This window comes from Streptopelia decaocto, assembly GCF_964273445.1.
Source record: "Streptopelia decaocto genome assembly, chromosome: 4".
Lineage (NCBI taxonomy): Eukaryota > Metazoa > Chordata > Aves > Columbiformes > Columbidae > Streptopelia > Streptopelia decaocto.
In genome coordinates this window covers 63288455-63307498 of record NC_138658.1, presented here as the reverse complement: position 1 = coordinate 63307498, position 19044 = coordinate 63288455, and positions in this window count along the sequence as shown.

Sequence of the window (19044 nt, the reverse complement as noted above, 5' to 3'; positions counted from 1 at the left end):
CTTAGGAAAAAAGCGGGGGAGGGAGGAGGAGGAGAGAATGTTACAGTTATGCCACTATTAACAAAAATTTATATTTTACTATAGGTTATGAAGTCTGAATAAATCATCAACGTTTCAAGTCCCTGCCATGCATAACTATTTAATCATTTGGAAGTGTTCTTTTCAAAATGTAAGAGTTTGTGAGCATAGTGTTTGATTTGTTACTCCTTCAGTAGCAAAATCACCTTTGCTTCAAAGGGATAGCTCTTTAGGACTCTTTGCATGTAAGAATTTACAATAATGGGAAAATTAATAGCATTCACGAATGGTAGTAGGGGATTTTTTTTTTTTCCAGCCTGTCAGTGAGGAGGTCTGGGGAAAGCCTGTGAAATCAATTCCAGAAAGTGTTGTGGATCACTGGTTATTTTACAAAGACCCAAAGCTGACAGGACCACCACAGTCATTTGTGTTTATTGTTCAAAAGGGTGCATTTTTGGACCATCCCTAGCAAAACCAACCTCATTTAAGAAAAAAAAAAAAAAGAAAAGGAAAAAAGGGGGGTCAGAGGGACCAAAAAGGAAGCAGGAGGCAGTGTAAGCAATGAGCCTGCTCCAAGCCCGGCTCTAGGATAGTCTTCCCCACCACTGCCCTGGCCCTATCCCTCTCTTAGGCACTTTGTATTATTACATGTGCACTCTTCATTGTTATTTCTCACAACAACTCAGTCTGCTTCTGCACTCTGTCGTCCGGGTGGCCACTCATAAAAAATGTGATTTACATTCTTGTTTCACTCTCACCACCTTTTAACTTCCTGTTGCTTCTGCAGCCCATGCTTTGCTTGCCTTTTCTGTTCTTTTAAGCTGAATTTATATACATTTTATATTTATTATTTTTACATGTTTACACATGCAGCAGAAGAATAAATAGACCACTGTCATCAACATGGTCCTAGATTTCTTTTTAAATGAATGTATATATAATAAATTCATCAAAATAAAAAAAAAAAAGATCTTAAGTTCCTTGAAGCAGAAAAGTACTTCCAAAATTCCAGTGAAGAACTTTATTTCAGTTGATTTTTATCACATCCCAAAATTCTTCACACCTAAAAATAATTACATCAGAAACGCTATTACATTTGAGTTACAACAAGATCCTTTACAACAGGTTGAAACTCCTTTCAGTATCAATAAAAAGCTGAGCAACACAATACAAGTAAGTTAAAGACTGGAGCAGCCACATGGTGACAGTGTCTTTCATAGATGAAGTCATGGAGTTTGAAAGCATGTGCTCACCTTTTGACAGGATTGAACCTCAACTGGCAGAACTCAAGCCCTTTGAAAGAGTTAAGACAATTAACCGCTACTGACAAGCTACCCCTGTGAATATAAATCCATGCTACAGAAGAATAAAAAGGGTCATTTTGTCCCTATTCAATTCCACTCAGCAGCAAAGGCTGAGCAGAAAGATCTGTCAAGTAGAAGCACTCTGACTGGCCATACACTTTTTGCTGTAAATGTTATGGATTGTCATAAAAGGAGGCCCATCTTGAGTTCTTTCTGGAGACTTGAAGTAGCCCTTAGCTTTTGTAGAAACAGCCCACAGGTATGGCTGTTCTTTATCCCCCTGTCTGCCTTGGATTCAGATAATTTTCTCTAGTAGGGGTAACAAAAGAAAAGTGATTAACTGGAAGAACATATGAATAGATTCAAAGTTCGAGTATGCACCCAAGATTTGGCTGCTTCCCTAAAATTCATTTAAATTTATCTGATTTTTTTTCCCCAGAGCTAAAGAAAGCTGTATCATGCCCACAATCTTCCAACAAGTAGAGTGATCCTCTTCTGTTCTCCGCTCTCCAGGGCCATCTCCTCTTCCTTAACATTTCTTTTTAGGGGGTAAAAAGTCCAACACCATTTGTCTTCCAGGCACATGCCTTTTAACTGCACTGTGCTTTCCATCTAACCTCAGTACCAGCAGAAGGGGACCATGGTCCCTTCGGCCACAGGTGTCTGACGAGATTCAGAAATGTGCTGATGCCAGATCAGCTCCACACATACCATCCAAACGTTTCAGTATTCTCACCTCACCTTTAATTCTCTGCAAGATAATGAAAACATATATGCCTTTTTCAGTATACAGCATTGACTAACTTTACCATAGGAGCCATGACATAAGCTCAGGGCTGGCAACTCATGACAGCTCAGCCTCTGGCTTCTCATCCTAGTTCTGCCACTGCTGTACAGAACAACACTGGAGTAGTAAGTTAAACCTCCTCTGCCCCATTTTTCCCAGCTGTAAGATAGAGTTCTTTATTTCTCACAACTGTTTTGAGAGCTAGTTACTTCTGTGGGAGGGAAGGGGAGAATTACATATGTGTTACTCATTCCTAATAGGCAGAAATGAAGAAAAGTGCTTCAAATTCAGGAATAGTAAAATTAAAATATTTTTAGTGTATCAATAACAATAATAACATTTGAGTGAATCAAAAACATCAGGGCAATTAAAAAAAATTTTTTTAGTCTGGTCTCACGCTTACTTTTGAAATAGTGACTGTATAGATTCTTGCTTAAAAGTATATCATAGATTACTAAAATGACGTCAATAAATTCACTCCCATGCAGCACAGCTGATACAATGACTATGTTCATTTACATTATATCAAATGATTTGGTGGACATTAGCTTCTACTTTATCTGAGATGCAAAGGTCATAAAGAAACAGAGGTGAAAAAAGGATCAGAATTCTAACAGTCTGTCTGTGAAAACTGAGGTAAGGGAAGACAAAGAGATCTAAATGTGCCCAGACAGAGTATATGACAGTTTTAAATCAAGATCATGTCTCCCTGCCTCCTACCCAACCTTCTTAGCTCTGGAACAATCTTGGTAAAAAATGTTAGTACTGCTAAACTACTCAGTTTAAGCTTTAGCTAGTATAATTGTGTTATGTCACACTTCTGCAAAACAGTGAGTGTCATTTAAAGGACTTTCTGCAAGTCAAGGTACAGCAAATACATACGCTTACATCCATAAGCCAGGGAACAAGGGCTCTCACTCATGGTTAATGACTCGAGTCACTGGGCTGCAAAACAGAGAAAAGTAGGTGAAGTCTTCACAAGCATACTAAAAGATTTATAAAATCAGGTAGGAAAGAAAGGAGAAACATTCAGAATCTCTCCATGGAGGAAAAAAAAAAAAAAAATAAAGAAAGAAAAAGAAAAAAGAAAAAAAAAAGAAAAATAAGCAGAAGCAGCAAATTCAGTGATTATCAGGACTAAAATGAACTTTTTCTTCTCTGCTTTGAAAAACCTTCAAACACAACAAATATTACTCAGACTGAAACCTCTTTGATTTTAAATGTTTCCCAGTGTCTTTCTTAAGTGTTTTGTTTCAAATGATGAAGTTTTAATAAATAGTGGACACATAATAAGCTTCTGTGGGATTTGGACTTTATCCCATAAGTGAGAGGAAGACCTCATAATTCAAAGAGTGATGAAGCCGCAAGAGAGTTATGAAGGTTTTTCCGCACAAGTGGGATTAATTCCATATTCCACAGATGCCCATTATATAGAGGTTCTCTGTTTATACTGCAAGGAGGTAAAAAGCTTTTTTTTTATTAGATTAAAATGTCAGAGTTGAATATAAATGTCTTAGTCAGAAGAGTAAAGAACAGCTGCTTTGTGGTGTCACAAAACATCCTGAAAACAGTGGCTGAGTTAGTGGAGGGACATGCAGTGAAAGTATTTTCTGTGGCAAGCAAACATCACTACTGATCACTTGCCCCCTGTCACAATATTCTGACTTTCTGCAATGGGGAAAGAAATCCTATATTTTTAAGAGGATCTGTGAATTGGTTTTCTTCATGACTTCCAGCATTTAAGACATACAATGGGCCCTATTTCTACTGCTTTTGGGTTCTGTTGCTTCATGATGTTAAAGCAGATCTCCATAACACACCAAGGGCACTAACAAAGGAAAAGGTGAACTTATAGTGAAATAACCTACACCAATTAGAAACAAAAAGAACCTGCAACCCAAAATGATCACTGAATCTCAGCTAGCTGTGTCCCAGCAACAAGGAATGTGTTTCTATATGGACCAGGGATATGTTTGCTCAGCAAAACCCCCAAATGCTGCCTGCTCTTATGTTAGACTATTGCTTTGTAGTGCAGATAATGCAGATACTGCTTTATAGTCAGAGAATGTGCCCTTATCTGACAGTTCTTGTCTCTGTCCCCACACCTCTCAAGACTGGATATTACCCTCATCTTAAGATAAAAATAAGCTCACATATTTACATACTCTGTCTTCATGGAGATATTTGCCTTTATAATGAAATGCTTTTTATCTTTAGAACAGGAAGTGTCCAAAATGCAAATTATAAAAATTAGATTTGGGCTTTGGTCATAAGACCATAAGCTTTGCTTAAGAGACTGAGTTCTTTACAACACTACTTTGCAAACCCAACCCCAAATCATTAATTATTAATAAAGAATCCTCTGTATGTATCATTATAGCAGACAGGACATTTTCGCTTATGTGGGGTATAAGCATTCTAATTATTTTCTAACCATATATGTATTTACAGATGTACATTGCAATGTTTAAGCTCTGAAGCAATGTATCTCTGGGTTTCACTGAGCATGGAGCAAGCTGCCTGCAAACACTGTATCATTCTGCCCAGTTTTTAAACACCTGGGAAAATCTTTCCTCATTTTTTAAACTCAGTTGCTGCTTAGGGGTTCAACTCAAACTTGCAGCTTGAAATATCCAAATAAGTGGGCCGTGCCTGAATTTCAAAAACCAAGGAGCTATTTCAGGATGAAGTCTTGCCATAACCACAGAACACAGACCTGCAATGAAGACTGGAGTATCAAAATGCTGCCATTTGGCACAGGCAGCAGAAATCCAGATCATCCTGCTGGTTACTGTTGATAGTGCTGGGCAGCTGTGAGAACACACTCTTCTTTAATACTCCATCTGATGCTCCTTTCAGAGGAGCAGGGACCGCCGCCTGCTGCGGTGCCCAAGCTGTGGTCCTGTTCCTGCCATTCCACTGGTGAGCTACAAGGGGTTGGCTGCTTCTCTGCTGTGAAAAACATCAGAAGAGCTGGAAGGGAGCAAATAAAATCAAGAGAACAAGCTGATGATAGGATTAGTGCTTTTCAAAGGGGTACATGCTTCTGTGGGGATAAAATCACACCTATTTCTGCCCTGACCACAACTGTGTAAGAGGCAGTGTTCACAACAGCATCTCCTCTGCATGGGCTGTGACCCACAAGGGGGCTTTTGTGAGATGTACTGTCTCATCAAGAACTGATTGGAAACTCCCTTGCTGTGCTGAGACCTGCAATACCCATGCCAAGAGGACAAGAAACCTGAAAAATATCTGGCCCTTCCTGTGATGCCAGCTGAGGTGGCAGCTCAGTCTAGGTCTGCCTTAACCACAAGCTTGTAAATCTGAGGTTTTGCTCTGGGTCTTTAAAGGCCCTTTTACCTTCTGCTTCTGATGGATTGGTATTTTGAGGTCAAGTATTTTTAAATATTTATTTTTAGTCCTTTAGCATATCTGCTTGCCCACTTAAAATAGCTTAAGAGGTATTTTGGGCACAAAAACACAAACACTCACATCTTTAATGAAGCTCTGGAGTTACCTCCCCATCAATCACTGCAGTGTGGAGATGTGCTACAAGTACAGTTCAGCGGTAGGTTTCTTGTGGTGTTCTGATACTCTCCATGTCAGAAAGAAGACAGAAACGAAATAGCAAAATTTGAAGGTGAAACAAAAGACAACACTTATGGTGGGTCATGGACTAGAACATTAGCAGGTTACTTCCATTTCTCTCTAAACATTTTATCTCTACTTTTAAGACTAAGTTTTTCTATTCTCTCTCAAGGAAGATAACACTGAACTTAGTCTGAGAGAGTATCCTTAACAGATACAGCAGATCTGCAGTGAGATGTAGAAAACAGAATAGGAACCAAATATGAAATTAAAAATTGGATTGTGTTCTATTAACTGTATTTTATAGATCATCTTCTATTCTCTCAAGCCAGACTCCTGCATATATTTTTTACATTAAGATAATTCGACAGACTTCCTTATGGAGTTGTTCCATGTTTATACTAACTCTGTGGAAGCCTCTACTCATATTTCTGCAATGTTTTCCTACTGGGAGGAAACAGTTAGAGGAAAGTTAGGTCCAAAGAGATCCACCACAATGATATCATCCCTTCCTAATACGGAAAGATTTCTACACCTAACTCATGCTAATCCCATCCATTTTGTCCCACACAGAATCACACTATTTGTTGTATACCTTGGGAGCAGCTGGCAGTTGGGATCTGGATGTCTGGATCAAGTTAGACATACTGGTCACAAGGACTTGGAAGGAACAAACAGTAATCAGCAGAAGCCTGTGGTGTATCCTAGGAGAAGAAGGAACAGAGATTAAGAAGGCATGCCACCTTATCTCAAATAATTCAGGAAGTATCTCCTGCTTTCCAACAAGGTGATTCAGAGCCACAATTCAGAGAAGGTGCAATATGGTTCCTTTGCCCTCTAAAACACTCCTGTCAGTGTTGGGGGAAAAAAAAAAAAAAAAAAAATCATACTCCTTTTCTAAAATCCTCTTCACTTGAACAGCACTTGGCCTCCACAGGGAAGCAGAGAGGAGGCTGCAGGAAGATTACATCCTGTAGGCTGCAGTATCCTCCCCATGATTGATGTATGTGCTCCACTGGGGGTATGACTTCAATCCTTTCCTTGAAACATGAATCAAATGAGGCCGCTAGCAAATATATTTCCCTGTCAAACATTTCACTTCCTGGAGACAGTTAAGAGCTAATGTGACATATTGTGTACGGTTTATTTTTGCTTTTGGGTCAGCAAATTGCTGTACTGTTTTCCAGGCCCTTAAACTTGGTTTGCATTTGCTGAAAGAAGCATTGCAGACACATTGGCTGTGAGTCTAGCAGGATTTCTAGCACACTGACTCGTCCTAAGCTTTCAGATGAGGAACTGAAAAATCAGGCCAGAGGTACACATGTTCCACTTTGCTTAAGACCTCAAAAGGGCAGACTGATGAGTTTCTTTCATGTCATCATACTTGCTGCATCATTCAATCTGCCTTTTAACAAAACTTACAACTGATGCAATTGACTGGCTTGTGCATACAGAAAACAGAGACCCAGAGAACATGCTTTTTCTGCCTTTTTGTTTTTCCCTGGCCAAAAAACATTCACAACTTGTGCAAGTGCAGATCTCAGAATAATCCCTTCTCATCTTAACACTCTATGTGAGAAAACTGAGGCACCGTGCAGTATGTCTGGCCTACAATGACAATGGTAATAAATGGCAGAGCCAGCAGCAGACCATGCTCTACAGGCAACTGATTGGACCTAACTGTTCATTCACTGAAGTAAATTAAATCAAAATTTAATTGAATCAATTTTATCCTAAGTCTCACGGTGATAGAGAAGGGAAGAAAGAGATGCTGCAAAGCCACCAGTCATTTTCCTGCTTTTGGGGACAGCTCAGAGATCATTGCCCACCCAGTAACAGTTCAAAGCAGCTTTTCTTCTACCAGCGATCTCCAACCACCCATAGAACAAACACAGCAGAGGAGCCAGACCAACTAACCATGACAAAGTTGTTGAGTGACTGCTGGACTCTGTCTCAGGGTTACCTGAAGGTTGCAACGAACAAAAGCAGGTCCTCAGTCCATCAGAAGGAAGCAGGGCTTTTCAGCAGTTCTGGGCAATTAGCCCTGGAAAACATCCCTGCAGGACTGCATCTGACTGCCATTCTGCTCCTTCAGGGTTGAAGAACAATGTCAGATTTGGGCATCACTATGTACCTTTTGGGAAAACCTCTGACATCCTGTTACTAATAAGATAATACTTTGTATTTCTGCAACACTGCTCATTTTTCTTCAAGTGTCTCAGAAAACAGGAAAAGCTGGTGGGTAAGCCTTCTCCTCTTTGTTTCACTCACATTCATACAAGCAATATTTCATGAAAAGGACAGCACAGAAACGGGTAATTCAGGTAATTCAGGTAGTCTGTGAATGTTGTATGAAGCAGCCTCCTATCTGAAGAAGGCTGGAATCCTTGCAAGGCATACTGTTGGCAAAACAGTGTTAGAGAAGCAGACATGTTCATAATAATGTGACATTATTTGGAACACTGATATGTTTATATTAATGTTACATTAATTATTCTCTTTTTTAATAGGAGTCACCTCCTCTGTTGAGTTCTGTGTTACTAATGTATATCAAAACTAGTAGATACGCAATTTTGCAGCAGAGAGGTACTATAACACTACAACAGAGGACACAGTATATAGTTCAAAGGTAAAAGAAAAATGGAGTGTTCCCCTTTTCTGTGACATTAACGTATTGACAGCAAAGATTGATATAAAACAGCCTAAGAATCTTTTAGTCTGGCCTTAGTTCTTGAGCATCTCCAGCTCAGCAATACTGGTTAAGTGCATTCCCCCGTACACGTAGATAGATACGTATAAATTTGTCTTTAGTTACCCTTTAGTAAAAAATTCATATGTAAAAGCACATCATTCAAAAGAGACATAAAGAGCAAAACTCCACAGATGGCAGTGAAAATATTACTAGTTATACCAGCACTGAGGTGGTTTGGTGCCTCTGAAGATCTTCAAGGACTCTGAAAATAGCTTTTTTCTCCTTCAGTCAACAGTCTGAATGTGTAACTAGGCCAGACACACTGTAGCAAAGGAAATCTCTTCTTGGTATTGGTAATGCCAATACAAATTTTCCAACACAGATATGCCAACATGTTTCAGACTTCATCTGGGAAGAAGAGGAAGCAATTTGGTCTCTACAGTGGTGCAGCCTTCAGCATCTTTGCAAAGACTACCTGGAGTGCCTGCTGTGGTAGCGGTGGTCTTTGTGATGTGGAAAGCTGCTTGCCACAGAAAACTATCACACTGCTGGCATTTTCTCCTCTCTGTCTTCCTGAAGTGCAGAGAAGGAGAAATGTCAGAGGTGTTTTGGGATAAGAAGCTGTCTGGTTGCCTTGCTTTGTGTTTGACTATTTTTCCTCTCACTCCACTCAGCGTTTCTTTCTACTCGCAAATGTTGTTTTAAAACAGAGGTCCCTAGGTGTTCAGCTGCCTTCAGCTGGTAGCTGTCTAGTTGAAGGAAAAAATAAACTAGCTTACACTTTTCTGAATCAATGTTGTAACTGTCACACTGCTAATGTTGACTTCCTTATAGTTTATGGTGTTAGTATCACAGACTGCTTTAGAAGTATCTCTTTATTACCTGAAAAAAACATAGCTTCATCCCTCTCAAAGTGCTTCTTAATAGTTATCCTGACTTCAGATTTCTCATTTAGTTCCATATCATTCTCTTCCAGGGATGATGAGCATTATCAGATTTTACTTCATTTATGACCTAGCGGTGGTAAAAAATCTCATGCATCACTGAATCCACATTTTGCTAGGTATGTTAAACATAGAAAGATGTTATCACTGTACTAAAGAACACTGCAATGTATAAGCATTGAGGGGCTTTGTATAGATCTCAGCATGAACCACAAAATTTTGTTATTGAATTAGACCTCTTCAAAAGGTATAGCTCAAAAGCTGAAGGAAACAGTGGTACAATCACAAGAACAGACATTTTTCACATTTATGGATGTTCTAACAGAAGCACATAAACTGTTGAAACAAATGGGAGAGAGATACAAATTACAGCTAAAATATTTTAAAGTCTTTCCCTATTTCCCAGATGTGCAGAGATTATTATTGGTCTTAATTTTTTTCTTGAACTGGTGCAGATATCAGAGCCTATATTTTAAAATTCTTCCTATATATTTTAGATTTCTTAGCCAGCCAGGACAATATCATTGCTTGCCCAGCAGAAGTATATGTATCTTCAGGTCTAACACACAACATATTTGGATGGTTTGTATGAATATAGTAAATTGATAAACACATATATACAAGTTTCATGTCTTCAGATAGGACCATTCCATAACAGCATTATCTTTTAATCCTGAAGCCCAACCCCCAGGTGAATGGTTTTTTGGCTTTTCTAAATTATTGTTCAGTAACTACTGATGTAAGAGTAGCATTAGGAGTTTCAGAAAGCTGATAAGGTATAAACTGTGCCAATAACAGAAGAGTGTTCCTGGTATAATATAATGGCAAAATACACATAAAACCAAATTAAACTCTTAGTATTTTCATGAACAGAAAAGGATTTAATTAAGGAAGTCAAGATTCCCTTCCAGTTCCTTCTTCCAATAAATATGTTCAGACTTTGATCTTCGACCTTTATACATAAAATTAATTCTACATCATATTTCTACATATAGCTCTCTAAGGAGAATCAAGTTTACACTTCCCTCCCAATCCAAACCATAACAGAGCTTAATTAGGTGATAATTTATGTAGTACTTAGCATGAACTTTTGACACTTGCTAAAGTAGGCAGCCTGAGTGTACATATGTTATCACCTGACTACATCAAGCAACAGAGCCTATGCACCAGTCAGGTGTCTTGGGCTTTATAAGGTATCAAGTAACTTTTATAACCCTGTTGTACCTACATTTCTAATAGTTCGGTTCTGTCTCCAGTGTACATTAATATACATGCCTATGTGTACGTAAAGAACTGATTGTAAGAACTTCAAAACAACTAGCAAATAAGGAAAACAGATGTTAAGACAATCTGCAATGAGGCTGCAATGAGGCTGTCCAAAACTTTGTAACTCCGCTCAGTTTTCAGGCAAGTGCACAGCTGGCAAACGTTTCATTTTTGCCCATCCAATATGATTAAAAATGTGGAATTGAGCTCTCTTCCTATCAAAGTCAAACCTTGAGTAATTATAACCATACTAATCTGACCTGTTAACAAAAGTGTACAGAGCTTTTTCATATGGTGATTGGGCTTTTTCCCTACTCATAGAGTATTCAGCCTAACTGCTCTATTAGGCTCAATAGCAACTTTTTGGTGGAGCTGATGTCTTTTCTCAATGGTCAGATGACTTTGATCACAATTGGTTCATTTTGCTTTGGGTAGTCTAAGCCTGACTCTCAAATTGTGCAAGATTTTGTAAGAGAATAGACATTAATTCATAACTTGTCTTTGTTGAGCAGCTCTTGTAAAGAACATAGACTACTCTAAACTGTCCCTAGCAGAATCTGGTTCTCCAACACCTTGTAGCCAGCACAGTCTTTCACAGAATTATGCCATACTACTATGACATCGAAATAGACCCTTGTCTATTTTAAAATGTTTTAAAATATGGAAGGCATTAGTTAATTTCCCAGTGTCCTTGTGAAAGCCATTGACCTCTCTTGCTCTATCCTCTTCTTTACAGCTCACAAATTACTGAGAGGACTAGCAAGTTAGAGCTGTAGCACACCACTGAGTCACTGTCAAGATAGCTCCCAGCCCAGTTTGGTTTGCTCCATTTGGTTACCAGGCGAAAGACAAAAAGAGAATGCAGCTTCTGAAGCAATGCTAGGCAGAGCATACAGTCCCTGGTTATTTTAAAGAGATATTCTTGAAGCTGAATCTAATTTTGTGCAGTATGTGTGCACAAGGGAAAACAGGCTCAACTTTTTTCAACAGCTATCAGAGTTGTCTGCATCTCTTCCCATATAGGCAAGACAAGTTGAAGTCATTCAACAGTCTAGACACAGAGTCAGAACCCAAGGCTGGATCCCACTATTTAAAAAAAAAAAAAAAAAGCTACTGTAAAGAGCAGTGAGAAGGAAGCAACAGATAGTTTATATTCTGTCTACAGGTTAGCATAGGACCACAGAAATGTCATTCCAGGGGACTCAATTCAAAGCAAAATGTTTGAGCTACTGCACTACAGAACTTTACACATGGCCAGGGAAAACAGAGAACAACAACTTTCCACAGTGTTTAGCTGCTTTGCTTGTGCTTCCATGATACAGAGGCCAAACATACAGTAATTTTAACTGAATCAAGTCCAAGACTTGTCTAAGTATATCCACTGAAAATGAAACCGACCTTGGGGAGAAAGAAGAAATGGCAGGGCAGTGAAAACATCTTATGCCTTAAGGAAAAGGATAGAGAAAGTAGCAGCGACTCATGCCTGCTCTCAAAATAATAACTAGGGCTATTATTTACAGGACAGAAAAGACCTTTCTCCTTGCACAGTAACTCTTTGGTGCCAGCAAAGGCAGACAAGGTAACTGGAGTATTCTGAGAGAAAACAGGATTGAGTATTCAGGGGGATGATGGTCGGACAGAAAGCAAGAGCAAGAGATTCTCTTACTCCTCCTGAAATGGAAAGGATGACTTAGCATGGCCAAGTAAAGGAGACAAAGAGTGTTTGTCAGCAGAGAGCAAGCTGCAGAACTTCTGGTAATAGAAGGAATATTGAATCAATAATGATACTAATGGCTTTATTTTAGCTCCTAAAATTATCTTTGTCCTACAAATATCATAATATCATCTATATAAAAATCATGAAATTATATTAAGGATCTATGGTCAAAATTCCACTCAAGCATTTTTGTCCCTTGCCAGACTTAAGAAAATAGCTACAAGGCAACACTCAAAGCACACTTATTTTCCAACACTTGTCTAACAAGTGGATGGACTATATTACTCACCCAAAGCATCACCTTCCATGAGTTACGACTCCTTCCATTTAACATTTTTTCTTTTTTATTTTTAGTGTGGAAGATTTAAAGGTGACAGACATTTTCTTCTTTTCCTCTCCTTTACCAGCCCCTCTTGCTCTTTGCCACCTCCTCTAGCAAGATATTCACATTGCTTTCAGTTCAACTTTTCTGTCCCCCCCAGGGAGTGGAAAGGTGGAAGGGGGAGTTAAAAACTTCCTTTATTATCTCTTTTTGTAGATCAGGTGGATTAGCTGGTAAGAAGGCAGGAGTATGTGCCATGAGCTACTGCACTGTTCACACATCCCAATGTCTGTGAGGAAGGAAGAGCCCAGTCCCACCCCAGAGAACCACAGCAGTTGAGCTGAACTGTTGATAAAGCTTCTTATCTGCTGTAAAATTCTGAATACCTGAACAGATGCAAATCTGTCTCATTTACACAGGTTTTGCTTTAGTGATTAAGTTTTCCTTATGCATTTTCTCCTAATTATATTTTTTTAAAGTACACCAAATAGTAATTCTACATGACATTTTTATCACCTGCTTAACATTTCAAATGAAACATTTTATTGCATTTGATGTTATTTAAACACTTACCGTGTACTCTTCAGTCCTACAATTTTCAATGTGTTATGGCTATATTAAACAACTATTTAAGAAACAGTTGGGGTATGTGCAGTTTTTTTCCATTTTTAAGTGCTTAATCTGTAATAAACATGCAGTATGTTGCAAGTATATTTCATACATATGGCCCTTTATGCGTTAAGTGTTAAGAATATATTTTTGCATTGCCATAATTGAGTTTGTCACATTTTCCATTACAAACTTAATTTCAGAGTTTTTAACTTCTCTATAAAATGTGCCCTTCAGGAGGAAACTTGACATTTAATTTCCCAGCTGAAAAGAGGAGGTGTTGGGTTGGGTTTTTTTTCTTTTAAAAAACAGATTAATAAAGTAATTGTATAGCAAAGATTTCTAGCATTCAGAAATGAAGTAATAAAAAGCCTGTGCAGCTTGGATCCCTCCTCTTAGATTGTTAAAAAGACTTAATGAAAAAAAAAATCAACTCTGAACTGGAATATAAACTCATCATTTTTTAATTCTACTCCAAAATAAAAACTTTCAGATATTAACTACTACTGATTAGAGTTTGAAGCAGTTTTTTACTACATCACAAAGCAGATCAAATAATCTCAAGTTGGTATAATATGTGTTCATTGTCTGTCTAGATCACTGCTAATTTCAGCGAACATACTAGCCCAGACCAATAAAAGCTTTTTGATCTTACAAAATTAAATCTAACAGAATAATGACAGTTCTGCTTCATATACTTTTATAATATTCTACAACTCACGATAAAAATGTATTCACCACTTTTTCCTCTCCTGTAAAACTGTTGTATCAAAAACATACTGCTTGCCGCTATTCCTGTTCCTAAACAGGACAAGAAAATCATGCAGGATAAAAGCATTGAAGAAATAAAAAGCTCAGCCAGCTTATTGAAAATGTATAAGTAAATAAACAAACATTTGTTAATAACAAATATATTTTTCATAATACAAGCATCATTTGTGAATGAGTCAAATATCAGAAGTCCAAGCTTATATTGCAGCTTTTAGTTTCAGCCCCATGCATGATTACTGCTATTTTTATAAAAATGAAACATCCATATTTTCAAATTCTCACATACTGAGTGCCAGCAGTTTTCCTCAACTACAGTACTTTCCAGATTAATCTATCCCTACATTGCCAAATTTTATGACCTTTATTGCAAGTCACCCAACAAGTGTTTTCTCAATGTTCTTTTTTTTTCCTGAGCAAAGTAAGACTCCTGGCATTCACTCTTTCCAAACATAATATTATGGCTCACAACTTGGTTAAAAAAAAAAAAAAAAAAATTACTCAAAAATGCCCTGATTTGGAGCCTTTAAAAGACAAAACAAGTCCTATATTTATTATATCAAAAAATTCCCCAAACTCATGACATTCCAGACTTGACTGATGATTTGTGAAAGCTTTCAGGTTAGCAATACTGTATTATGTGTTCCTCAGATTCCTGTCTGACCACTACATCCACCAACTACTTGGTCTTTGATCTTTTTTCCATGACTTTCACCCAACATTTTCAAGTTTATAACTCAAATTAAATAGCTTTAACTTGACTTGGAGCTTTGTTCTACCTATTTTCTAGCTGAACTTTAAAATGGCTCCTAAGGTGTATGGTTCCCCCACCACACCTGGATTAATAGGCAGGAACTGTGGATTTTGTCTATGTCATGCTTTTTCCTTCGGCACTAGGTACAGCTTTAAATACATGGAGACCATGTTCTCATACCAGACATTTTTCTAATTGCTTTGTGCCATCCATTCTGTCTCTTGTAGCCTCTTATCCAGTTACACAAAGACAGTTAAAATAAAAAAAAAATATATATATATATATTATCTTTTCTTCCATACCAAATACCTTTTGCATCCCAGCAGAATTCTGCTATTCCATTGATTCTGTTTTCATTTTCAACTACAGAGAAAAAGTACATAAGTGAGCAGAGCTAGGTTGGTGTTTTACTCAGGTGGATGAGTTCATTTTTTCTCATTTGTCTGTATCATGTTTTTCATTAGTTTCTCCCCATGTGACATAGCTCCCAGCTCACATGTTTGGTTTTCATTGTTTTGCTTTCTGATGATTCTCCTTTTAGCCTCTAATGCCAGACAATTATTTACTAATTTACTAATAAAAGCACAGGTTTTAAAACATACACTGAGAAAATAGGAAACCTTCTAGGAAGCCAAGACTTGTGGATAATTTAATTTTACACTGTTGCAGATAATCCTCGGCTGGGATGTTGAATTCATAATGAGATCTGACATATGTGAATGGGAACATCAGAATAGCTCCAGCCTACCAATTACAGATCAGAAGCCCTTAATTTCCAGATTTTCCATTATATACTTTATCAGAGGGCATGTTTTCATTTATAACCAGCCATAGCAAGTTTATATCACTCTTGATTTAAAGCTTAACTTCTGAGATCTGCCAAAGTTGCAATTCAAGCTAGCCATGCGGTCCATAAACAGTGTCTTATTTTAGCATTCTGAAAATTCTTTAGGGAAGCATTTGTGTAGAAATAAAAGCAACATCATATACTGGAAATGCCTGAAGGAGCATATCTGAGCTGTGGGTAGAAACACCAAAACAGCACAACACTAACTGTAGACAATCTCTGTTGTTAATAAATTCAGAGCAACATCAGAATTAATGCTTCTTATTCGGACACCAAATTTAGACACTCAAGCAGCTATATATTATACTTTCCTTCACAGGAGAATTATTTAGACTACTTCAAGTTCCATGTCCTAGTTCCCTCTGTTGTGAACAGTAAATAAGCACCTGTAGGAGGTGGTCTTAAACTCCCATCCAGCTCCCATTTTTTATGCTACACCTTAAATATACTGCTACTAAAAGAAAACAGGAAAAGTTGTAAATAGCAGCAACATTTTTTTTCCAGGTCTTCTAAGAGGGCCACCACTTGACCCTACCCTTCTAAGCCATAACAGTCTTAATCATGTGTGTGAGTCTCTGCAGAGGCATCTACAAAAAATGAGGTATTTTGGGTACTTTTAGGAGATAGATAGTGCCTGAGAGTAGCTGGTCCAAACTGCTTTCTCTGGTTACATCTCTTCTGACAAAAACATTTGTGGCAGAGCACAGGCTCAGTCCTAGCACACTGCCATCCATTCTGATAGACTATACCTGGCATGGTGTCAGCATCTCCCAGACAGCACTCAGGAACAGTTCAGGGGAAAGCACTGATCAGAGCTCCTTACCAGTGAGGCAACCTTATTTTCAAGGGAGGAAGAAGTAGTCTAAACCATTATTTAAACTCCTTCTCTCCCCAGACACACACAAGCTTTGAAACCAGGGCTGCAACATCAGTTGACAATTTGTTTCTTTGTCTTCAAAATATCACATCCCAAATCAACTTAATTAAAAACAAAACAAAAATCAACAACAGTGGAATCACATTGGTTTCCAACAAGTAAATAAAGGATATATGGCATGATCTTATGTAACCGTGATGAGAAAGCCTACAATTATTAAATTGCTTACTATATTATACACATATAAGAGGCATGAATTATTTAAAACACAGCGTGACCACACTTTTGTGGCTTCAAGGGATTCATTTAACACAATCCAAACAGCTAAGTGTTAAGGTTAAACTGTCAGTAATTATTTACAAACCACAGATTTAGCTTGGAATATGAGAAGACAATTTCATCCCATTCCCTACACAAAAACAATTTTGGGGTTTTTTTTTAGAGCTGATGATATAAGGAAATATTTCTTCTTCTCTCCTTGTGTCTTTCTTTCTACTACTGTCATCTGTTTCAACCATGATGAATATAATTAAGTCAAGTCTAAATTAAATGAAAGTTAGAACTTCTTGAAACAAAAATATTTTTGAATTCACTGGGAAAATAGTGAATCCAGGTTTTGTTTCCTATGAAAAGCATTAAAAGAACTTGTGGACATACAGTAGGGTGTGAACTGTAGTAAATCAAGCTCATAACTGTGCTATTTGTCTTCTTTAATTCTCCATTTAGTGAACAAATTATTCCGGTTTTTTGCTTCAGAGAGCTACAAACCACACAATTTACAACTATTTCAAAAAATAATTGTAGTATTCTCAAAAAATAACAGCAGTATTCTCAAATAAAATTTTTATCCAAATCTCATAATTATTTTCAGGGAAAAAAAATGAATTACTTTTGGGTACCTCTGCAGTTCTTAGTCATGTAAATTCCCAGTGACTTGAGTGGAAATTTGCCTGTATGAGGACTGGAAGGAAACAGAGGGAGGACCTCTCCATTCGACTTCAGAAATGTTGGTCTTGCACATTCTTCTCTGAAACTGTAATGTGCAATACGTTTATTTATATTAGTAACCAAGTAACAATATTTATTTTGGAAGACACTGGGTTTCATTACTGTGGGCAGAAATGCAGTATTCACCCACAGCCTGGGGCTGGGCACAGAGGGATGGTAGTTTCAGAGCGTTCTGAACTGGTGCTTCCCCATGGAGAAGACTGCGGTGCCACATGTGTGGAGAGGACACTGCTTTGAGTAGCCACTATCACCCTGTCAGGCAAAGATTGCCCCATGACATGAGACTAGAAATCTGTGTGTTCCTTCAGTTTGTTCCTTAGGAAAAAATGCTATTGAAAGGTCTTGGTTTGGAGGGGAACCCCTCATTTTTTCCCTTCCATATCTCATAGCCTCTTGACATACAAATTTCTAAATAGTAAAATTTAAGTTTTTCTGAAGTTGTATTTTGATGCAAAACATATTAGTACAATACTGCCAGTCCCAAGCATTCAAAAATCATGAGTCAGATGCCAAAAGTTATGAGACTGGCTTGCACTTCAGATTTAAGAAGAAAGTGTCTTTTGTTATGTTATTCTTGGTCTATGGTACGGTCACATTTTTAAGCTTCTGTCTGCAACTCTGAAAGCAGACATTCAAACAATAATTAATGCATTGTTTTATTTCTTTGAATGAAACTACTTTTTTTATGTAATACTTGATTTTAGAATCTCAGGCATTAAGAATACCAGATGTCACAAGACTAGCCATAAAAGTCACCTGATTCGGCAATGTTATCAATTGTTAGCTGTGTGATTATAGTCTGAACATCTTGGCACCCACAAATTGACACTGATTTAAAAAGCCATCATGAGATAATGTGAATTACAATGATATGATACTATGCTTCTATTTCTTGGTAATGTAAAAAGAGTTAACAGTACTCTGTAACCCAGAAGTGACAGCCAATCACACCTTTTACTCTTTGACATGATCCAAAACCACATATCAGGTCTTGCATATTTCTGAGTGGTTTCAACTGAAAGTCTTATGCCAAGAATACCCTTGTGATTTGGATTCTAGATTGAGTGAAAAATGCTTCATTCAGATCCAAACAAAATCTCAGAAAAAGCACTCCCTTCAGACTTGTAATCTTGTGATTTGTGCAAGAATGCTGGGGTTTTGGGTCATAAACCCAGAAAAGACAGTTTTATAGATTTCTGTCCTATGGTCAAAATCATAAAGTGAAATTCTTTACTAGTTTTAGCCACAAATCTGCAATATATATATATTTTTATTATTTATGTAAATTACTGCTCTTCCGCTGAAGCAATCACTACATAGAAATGTTTCATGATTCAGATCTGATCTTAAGAGTCTGGATCTGCTCCCTTCTTACGTCTGAGAAGGCTCACATTTCTAGTCCCAGGACAGTTCCATAAGGGAGTGGGAGACTGCCCAGATGTGAGCAAACTTATTTTCAAAGCTGGGCAAGTGCTTGAGAATCCCAGCTGCACAGTGATTTTTTTGTCCCTATTGATAGGAAAAACATAGATTGTAGGACTTC